The 8866-nt window shown below is 32.4% G+C and overlaps 1 long non-coding RNA gene across 2 annotated transcripts; it reads left to right on the forward strand.

The window, feature by feature from the left end:
* The first annotated feature begins 589 nt into the window (after positions 1-589).
* On the forward strand, positions 590-1504 carry LOC145168746 (uncharacterized). Of its 2 annotated transcripts, XR_013742057.1 has the most exons (5): positions 590-641; positions 729-791; positions 948-1085; positions 1175-1286; positions 1394-1504. It is a non-coding gene; the product is annotated as an uncharacterized LOC145168746 (long non-coding RNA). The 2 variants fall into 2 exon arrangements; XR_013742055.1 differs by having other exon boundaries at positions 948-1286.
* The last annotated feature ends 7362 nt before the right edge of the window (positions 1505-8866 follow it).

Genomic DNA, 8866 nt, shown 5'->3' on the forward strand with positions numbered 1-8866 from the left:
ACCCCAACTCTTCTACCCTCTTTATCAATTCTTCTCCACCGCCTTTTATTCTCACTTCTTTCTTCTTCACTCTTCCTTCGCCTTCCGCTTTTTGGATCCCACCGCCTCATCTCTCTGCCTCCACTCAGATAGTCGTTCTAACTGGTCTCTAGATCCTTCTTATTCGCACAACATATTTACGAGTTATGCTTATCATTCCAATCCTCCATTTCTTCATCTCACCTTCAATCCACAGTCGGTCTCCTCCTTCTTTAGCTGAAGAACCCTAGGACCAACCACAGTGTTCGTTGTCTCCATTCGATTAACGCTTGGAGCCGGCCCTTCAATCCAACGGTTATATGAGCTCGATGCGTACTACTGTTCAACTCTTGAACCCCTTACATCCATCCACTGCTGTTGACCATAAACCTTACTTCGCACAAGAAATATAGCAGGTTTGTTTTTTTTGTTTTTTTTCCGTCTCTCACCAAAGAGGGTGGGATTTAGGGTTTTTCAAGAGAAACCCTCTGATGCACCAGAAAGAAATATTCGGACAAATTAAACTGGCATTACTCACTACCGGTTTCTACCTCATCTAACATTGTTTCTTCAGGACCTACCGTCGGCGACTACCGCCATAAGTTTTGGTCAAGGGAGAAAGGGTACATTTGAAGTTTGGTGTGTGTGATTTAATTAATTAATTATAATACATCTAATATTGATTTTCTGTATAATTTCTCTATTGACAGGTGGAAGAGAATCATAGATTGAGGTCTGAGCTACAAAAGAAGATTCAGGAACTTGAAAACTATGTATTAGTTCTCTCTTTTCTTTTAACATTATTTTTATCAAATCTTTTCCCTAGTCTTTAGTTAAATCGGCTTCTTAATATCATAGCAACTGAGCTTTTCCTTAAATCATTGACTGATGTTTCATATTCATTAACCATTCTGCAATTATCATGACAGGTTGCCATATTTGTGGTTCTAGCAATGGTACTAAGGCGAAAACCTGATGTTTTAATCAGCCTTCTTCCCATAATCAAAGAGGGTTCTAAATATCAAGGTCAAGATAAGCTTCCAGTCCTATTGTGGACTATCAAACAGGTAACTAATCAACTAATCAAGACATTTACTATCTTCTGGAGGATAACAATCAACTTCAATAAGATTGGATTTTGTATACGCTTGTCAAGGGGACCTGGTTGTGGGGCTTTTCATGTGGGCCCATTTGCTCTTGCCAATAGTCAATAGTAAATCAGGTAGAAATCCTCAATCCAGAGACCTTATTTTGCAGTTGGTTGAGAGGTAAGAAACATTCATAATATTGTATTTACATATAAGTGTGCTTTTATTCTCTCAAATATTTTATAAACATCATTTATACAAAGTACAAACAATAATTTTATTTGTAGGATTGTATCTTCTCGAAAAGCTCGTACAATTTTAGTTAATGGAGCTCTGAGAAAGGGGGAGCGTGTGGTCCCAGCTTCAGCTCTTGAGCTTCTCATGGGAGCTACCTTCCCTTCTCCTACATCTTGTGTCAAGGTACTTTTAATCATTTTATAGAATCCTACTTTCATTTCATTTTGTTACAATATTGTATTTTCAGTTGTTTTTCTTATTAATGCATTGTACTTTCATTTCTTTCTATTACATGATTTACATCTATCCAAGTATAGCATTACACTTTCAATTGTTTCCTTGTGATTTGTGAACACATTATAATTTGAAAAATACATTCAATTATAACAGTGAAAAGTGTTTCTTGAATATAATTTGAAAAATCCATACAAAGTTGTAAGAAGAAAAGAAAGTGAGATGCTATAATAAAGAAATCAAATAAGCTATGTTTATGTTTCTTGAATATAACCCTTTTATCTTTATATTTTTCGATTATTTTACTACATAAATGAGTAGAATTAAAAATAACATAAATGGATTTGGTATAATTTTGTAACAGGCAACTGAGAGATTTGAAGCAGTCTATCCCCTTTTGAAGGAGGTTGCTCTTTCTGTTGCCCCTGGAAGTAAAGCAATGAAGCAACTTACACACCAATTGTTACCTATTGCTGGAAAAGCTACTGCTCAAGGCAAGAAAACATATTATATATATATATACATATATATATATATATATATATATATATATATATATATATATATATATATTCTTTTGTACATCTAATCTCTCTTATTAGGTACCTATTTATGTGAAAATGAATCATTTTGGGGTTCTTTTAAAAAAAAATTTGGAAAAGATTTTCCAAGTTACTTGGTTTGGGAAAAGTACAAAATACATAAAAGCACAATGTAGCATTACCATATATCGATTTAGCCAATGACCTATTATGTATTATGATTTTTGTAAAAATAGTTTACTGGTTAAAAGCCTAAATCTATATATAAAAAAAATAGTTTAATGGCTAAATTGATAAAATGGTAAAAGTGCATTGTGCATTTATGGTGAAATTTGGTTGTGCTTTTTGATTTCTTGCACTAAATGGTTTTTGTAAACAGTCATAAAAGTATAATGGTTTAATGACTACAAGAAATAGTTAAGTGGTTAAATCAATAAAATGGTAAAAGCTCAATAGCATAGCATACTCTCTGCATCTGATGGTCTGATTATTTTGGTTTGCCTCGATGGGGTCAATGGGTGGTCAAAGTAAGTAGTAAAAGTTAGCTATATTGTTAAATTACTTATAAAAAATATCTTTTAATAAATATTGTATTTCCTTAACTAGGAAATATCAACTTTCTATCCTATATATTCGATTTGATTATTATCTCTCTCCATTGTATAATTCTGTAATTTGCAGGATTGTAGCCTCACAACAGTGATTGACCAGATACATGTGACTCTGTCCCTTTACTTATCATTGTGTATTCTTTTCACATAAACAATGAGTTTGTTATATTTTAAGTGATTTTTATAATGATTTTTGCATGCAGAGATTTGAGCAATAATCAAATTGGAGGTCGTATACCATCAATCCTTCCATATACCATCAAGACCTTGTAAGTTTGTCAGTCTCCCAGCCCATCAAGAAATTAAGTGAAAGTAGCCTTTTTACTTTCCTTGTAAGTTTATCCGTTATGCAATTTAATTCCAACAACACAGCGCCAACGGCGCACTGATTCCATTCTAGTTTGTATTATTCACTAGCTTCTTTTTATTTATTTAATAAAAGCTTGTCATTCAAATAAAAAGTATGGTTTATTATGAATTATGTATCAAGTAATGTAGGATTATAAGTGTAACACTCATTTCCCCTTGTTCCTCTTATTTAGCCTTTCATTAACAACAATATAAAAATTATAGACAATTATTAATATCTGGAAAATCTAGATAACAAACTTGGATGGTATGACTTATGTCGGCCACAAGAGGAGGACTGGAGGGTAAACAAAGATCTTGCTCGATTCAACTGTTCTATCAAAAGATTTAGGTAGAACTTATTATTATGAATCTCTTGATTTGTTTTTGGTTCTTGGTTATCACTTTCATGATTTTAAGTTCTGTTTGCTCGTCCCCACAAAAAGAAGAAGGTAGACGAGGGTTTTAATCATTTATCCGAAACAATAATGTTGTTTTTGTAACTATGTGGAATCATGATGCTTTGAATTTGCCAAATTTCGATTTCTGAAACAAATTTATGCAACACAATCAAATGAGTTACTTTATTATCGCATAGTACAATCATTTTCGTTATAGGGACGTCCGTATGCATATATGACTTTTTGGCTTGACAGAATTTTAGTACAAACTTTTTCTTTTGTCAAATATAATGCATTGTTGACGTTATATAAGTTTTATTTCTTTGTAATTCATAAAAAATATTACCTAACTAATGAAATTAGCATAACTTATCATTAAGTTATACAAAATCAATTGTCAAATCTATTTTTATACATAACGGTTTTTTTTATTATTGATCATTAATTGTGCACTTGGATGGATCACTTTCTACGGTTGTTTAGACGAGCCTATCAAATTAAATGCCTTAAGGTCACAAGGTGTAGTTTACCTGGTGTGGACCCATTTGGAAAATATTTGATGACCATTTCCCATCTTAGAGGGGATGTACAATAATTTCCTAGATTTGCATATCAACGATGAATATTTTATTAAACCATGACAAAATTTCATAATCGGTTGGTTTGGCAAATATCGTATTTTAAAGGCTTTCAAGGAAAATATCATGCCACTGGTCCCTGTGGTTTGCAAAATTACACGAAAGGTCTTCTTACCGTTAAATCTAATTTTTCAGCTATTAGATTTTAATTTAAACGACTATTCACCTTGTATCAAATTTACAATATACTACAAACCTCAAGGACCATTTGTTTAATTTTGTAAATTTGAAATTAATGTGTATATATATATATATATATATATATATATATATATATATATATATATATATATATATATATATATATATATATATATATAATATCGTATTTTAAAGGCTTTCAAGGAAAATATCATGCTACTGGTCTGTGGTTTGCAAAATTACACGAAAGGTCTTCTTACCGTTAAATCTAACTTTTCAGCTATTAAATTTTAATTTAAACGACTATTTACCCTTGTATCAAATTTACAATATACTACAAACCTCAATGACCATTTGTTTAATTTTGTAAATTTGAAATTAATGTGTATATATATATATATATATATATATATATATATATATATATATATATATATATATATATATATATATATATATAATTTTAGTTATGTATATATTTTCTAATATTTTTATTTATTTGGATACAAGTAATTGAAAAAAAAAACTTCAATTTAAAATATTGTAACAACTTTGTTTTGTAGAGTCCGACTCTTATTTTTTTTATTCTTTATTTCAGTCTATTATCAAATTGAAAAATATTATCTTGAATTTAAACTATTGATATCTCATATAGAAATGGATTTAATTTGCAAGTTACGTTTTAAAAATATTAGCTAGTTTTCCTATTTTAATAATTATAAATCACATATCGAAACATTAATTCTCAGTAGACAAACCGTTTGATTTTTTTTTTAATTTTAATTTGTCGTAACATGTATAAAATAACCATTAAAGAAGAAGAAAAATATAAAGAAAAAAAAATGGACCGAAATTACAAATATAAATAGAATTTTTTTATCTACTTGAATCAAAATTAAAAAAAGTTACAAAAACCATAAATAACCAATATTATAAAAAAATAGAAAACCAAAAAAACTCAAATACCAAAATTGTAATATATTCTAATATATTCATACATTTTACACTTTTTGGAAGGTTAGTTTTATAAAATAAAACCATTGAAGAAATAATCTCGTGAACAAAGGTTAGTTTTACATATTGTGAGTCGGATAACCATGCTAATATGACCCGTGACCTCCTTGACGTTTCTTCAGACGTCGTACGATTACAAAATTTGTCACCCCGGGCGTGCCCGCCCCACTGTAGCTACCAGTGCAGGTGTGGGATTGTCAGTCCCGAATAGATCTATTCACAAATTTCACGCTCTCCCTCCAGGAGACTCTGGTTATACTTCCGGAGAGGATTTATTGGTACCCGGAAGGGCATAACAAAGATTAGTCTCACAATCCTGTATTAACTAGTTTACGTGTAGTTCAGTTGTTCTCGAGTTCGAAATCGTTGTTAAACAATGTGGAGTATAATAATTATACAAAATAATTATTCAGCGAGATACCCTCGTTATTCGAATGGATAAACTAAATCTGTCATAGTTTATATATATGAAATTGCATGGAGTTTGATTCTGTAAAACCGGTAATGAAATCCCCAAACTGTACCTATTATAGTTTGATTGATAAGTTATGTTCATGTACTATTCGGAAAACTATGCAATTATGTTTAGGAAACGTCCCTTATGCTCAGCATATTACAAAAGGGATAAAGTATCTAAATGTTTTAACGTAAAACCATTGTAATTGCATCAGTTTTTAAGTTGTGAAAACCTTTATATTTGGCTTGTATTCCCCCTGAAAACGTTATAAAAACTTATAAAAGCGTAGGGGTATGAACTCACAGTTTGACGTAGGATTCAGATGTATGATCGGTTTCGAGCACTGAGTGTCAACTGATGTTTTGTACACAAGTGGATCCTGTTAACATATAATAATGATTATACGTATTAGATTAAGGCATTTCATGATAAAACACGATGGGAAACCACCCTAGGGACTTGGAAATGCTTGGAACAAAGTGTCGGAGTCATAAATGATCGAATAAAGGAGGTGTACGGCCATCAGTGTGTGTGTGTGCGGCCAGGGTGTGCGGCCAACATGTGTGTGCGGTTGCACACAGGAGTGTGCGGCCGTACAGAGTGTGTGCGGCCGTACACAGGAGTGTGTGCGGCCGTACAGAGTGTGTGCGGCCGTACACAGGAGTGTGCGCCCGTACACTCCTCATTTGTGCCCGAAATGTCGATTTTGAGGTGTTCTAGTGCTAATACCAAGTCTAACTATCAAATGGGGGCCAAACTCTTCACTCTGGAGAGTCTTTAGGGTGTGTACAGCCACTTTATGAAGGTGTGCGGCCGTACACCTTCAAAGTTTGAAGAACACGAAGAACACTATGAGTTTTAGGCTTAGATTCAAGTGTCTTACCAATATAACAAGCTGATTGATGAAGTAGTTCACGTTTTTTAGGCCTTTAGAGTGTTCTTGGATGAAGTTTTTAGAGAGAGAAAGTAGTGAGAGAAAGCCAAAGGAAAGGAATGAGTGAAGAAGTCACCTTATATATATAAGGGTGAATGTGCGGCTGGAGGGTGGGTGTGTACGGCCGTACACTCCTCCCGAGAGGGTGTATGGCCCGAACATTGTACTACGACTTGGTATTACTCGACCTTGAACTCAACCTTTGATTATACGAGGCTTAGAAGGTATCATTACACCCTTAAACAGTGTTAAATGATTATAAAATCGAGTTTAATATTGATGACATTAACTTATCTTACAAGTTAGAAGTTTCGGGTTGTCACACATTTGTTTAAACTTTCGTGTTTATCCACCGTCCTCATAGTATATAGATAATATGATTTTCTCTCATCTACTTTCCTAATATGCAACAAAAACACATAAAAACACACGGCAAAGCGCAGGCTCAATTACTAGTTTTAAAACAGAAAATAGAAAGTGTTGACAAATTGATCTGACCATTATTGTAATTTATTTGTTTTGATCTAATTGTGTGTCCCATCACTGACATCTCGACTTACGTGTCGAGGTCCAAGTTACACCAAGAACTAAGGGTGAGCATTTGGATCAGACTGGTTGGTTTCGAAATTGGTCCAATTTGAGAGGATAATGTGTACTGTGGACCGGACAATTTGAGTGGACCGGACAATTTGAGACATATTGGTGTTGGTGTCGGTGCTGGTTTTCCTGTTCTTGGTTCGGTACAACATTCGTTGCATATGATACAAGTCGTTGAAGTAGCAGCGAACGTTAGTTTTTTATTCTAAAGTTAATTTTTAGGGAATAATAGTATTACGAGACTTAAAACAAATACGTAAGAAGAAAATATAAAAGATGAAAAACTTTCAGCTTTGATATCCAAATACGTAAGGAGAAAATATAAAAGTTGAAGAACTTTCAGCTTTGATATCCCGACTTCGAGGGATTGTAACTCATTGAATATGGAACCAAACAATGATGAATTTATAGCCAAAATGAAGTAAAAACTCCAAACTACATGTTGGAAAAGATCTCATGTCAATTTGACTTCAAACGAATGAGATGCAAATTTTAAAAGTTTTACAGATTACACAGAAAAGTTGAAAATTTGGAAAACTTTTATCTTTGATATCCTGGCTTTGGAAGATTGAAGTACAAACTCTAAACTACATATTGGAAAATATCTCAATGTTACCAACAACTATGCATTATCCTCTAAAAGACATGAAGGTCTTGAAATCACAGTTGAGGCCATGCAGGTCGGAACTCATCCTAGCTGGAACTCATCCTAGCTGCCTAGGACCGAATTGTGACAAGACCACACGAAATGTCTTCAAAAGCATGAAGGTTTCTAAATTGTAGTCGATACCGTGTAGTTCAATTCAACCATAACACAACCAAGAAAATATATAACACCCAAAATTTCATACTATTTAAAATAAACTTTACATTTTCAAAACATGGTGATTAGAGGAAGACACATCCCATTTTTCCATTTTATCAATAGAATAAAATGTGTTACAAACTAATATACAAAACCATCAAAAGCATTCACATGTTAATTACAAACATTTACAGTCCAAAACTACCACCATTGTAACACACATACTTTTTAAAACATCAAAAATACTATGAATATACATTTATCATGACATGTAGTAATGACCATAATATGATTTTTACAAAAAACTTCTTGAGTTTATCATAGTTTCAAACTTTGTTGTTACAAAAGGTAATCAAAACCATGAAAGGAATATATATAACCAAGACTATTCTATGTCTTACAAAAAATATTCACTACATACGAGCCCCGATTCCTTAGCTCCCGATCCTGAGTAAATAACAATTCAACAACACAGAATACATAAGTCAAAAGACTCATGAAATACACGAGTTTAGACTCAACAAGATAAATTTAAAAACATACATACAAAGGTTACCATCAAATAGTGTTGAAGAAGTAAAACAAATAGAAAATTGAATAATGCAGAAACCATGAAACATTTATTACGAAAATATTCCCCTTGGTCTAAAGAACATGGGATCCATGACTCAACACATCTTTGTTAATATATTCAAAGAAAAAAGAAGAAAGGTGGATGTATAGGTAAATAATAAGGTCGTCAATATAAGAGACTAATGAAGACTATTTAGTTACATAATAGAAACCCTCATCGCGCTTAAA

The sequence above is a fragment of the Lactuca virosa genome, chromosome 4, assembly GCF_052849685.1.
Source record: "Lactuca virosa cultivar CGN04683 chromosome 4, Lactuca_virosa_CGN04683_v6, whole genome shotgun sequence".
Classification (NCBI taxonomy): domain Eukaryota; kingdom Viridiplantae; phylum Streptophyta; class Magnoliopsida; order Asterales; family Asteraceae; genus Lactuca; species Lactuca virosa.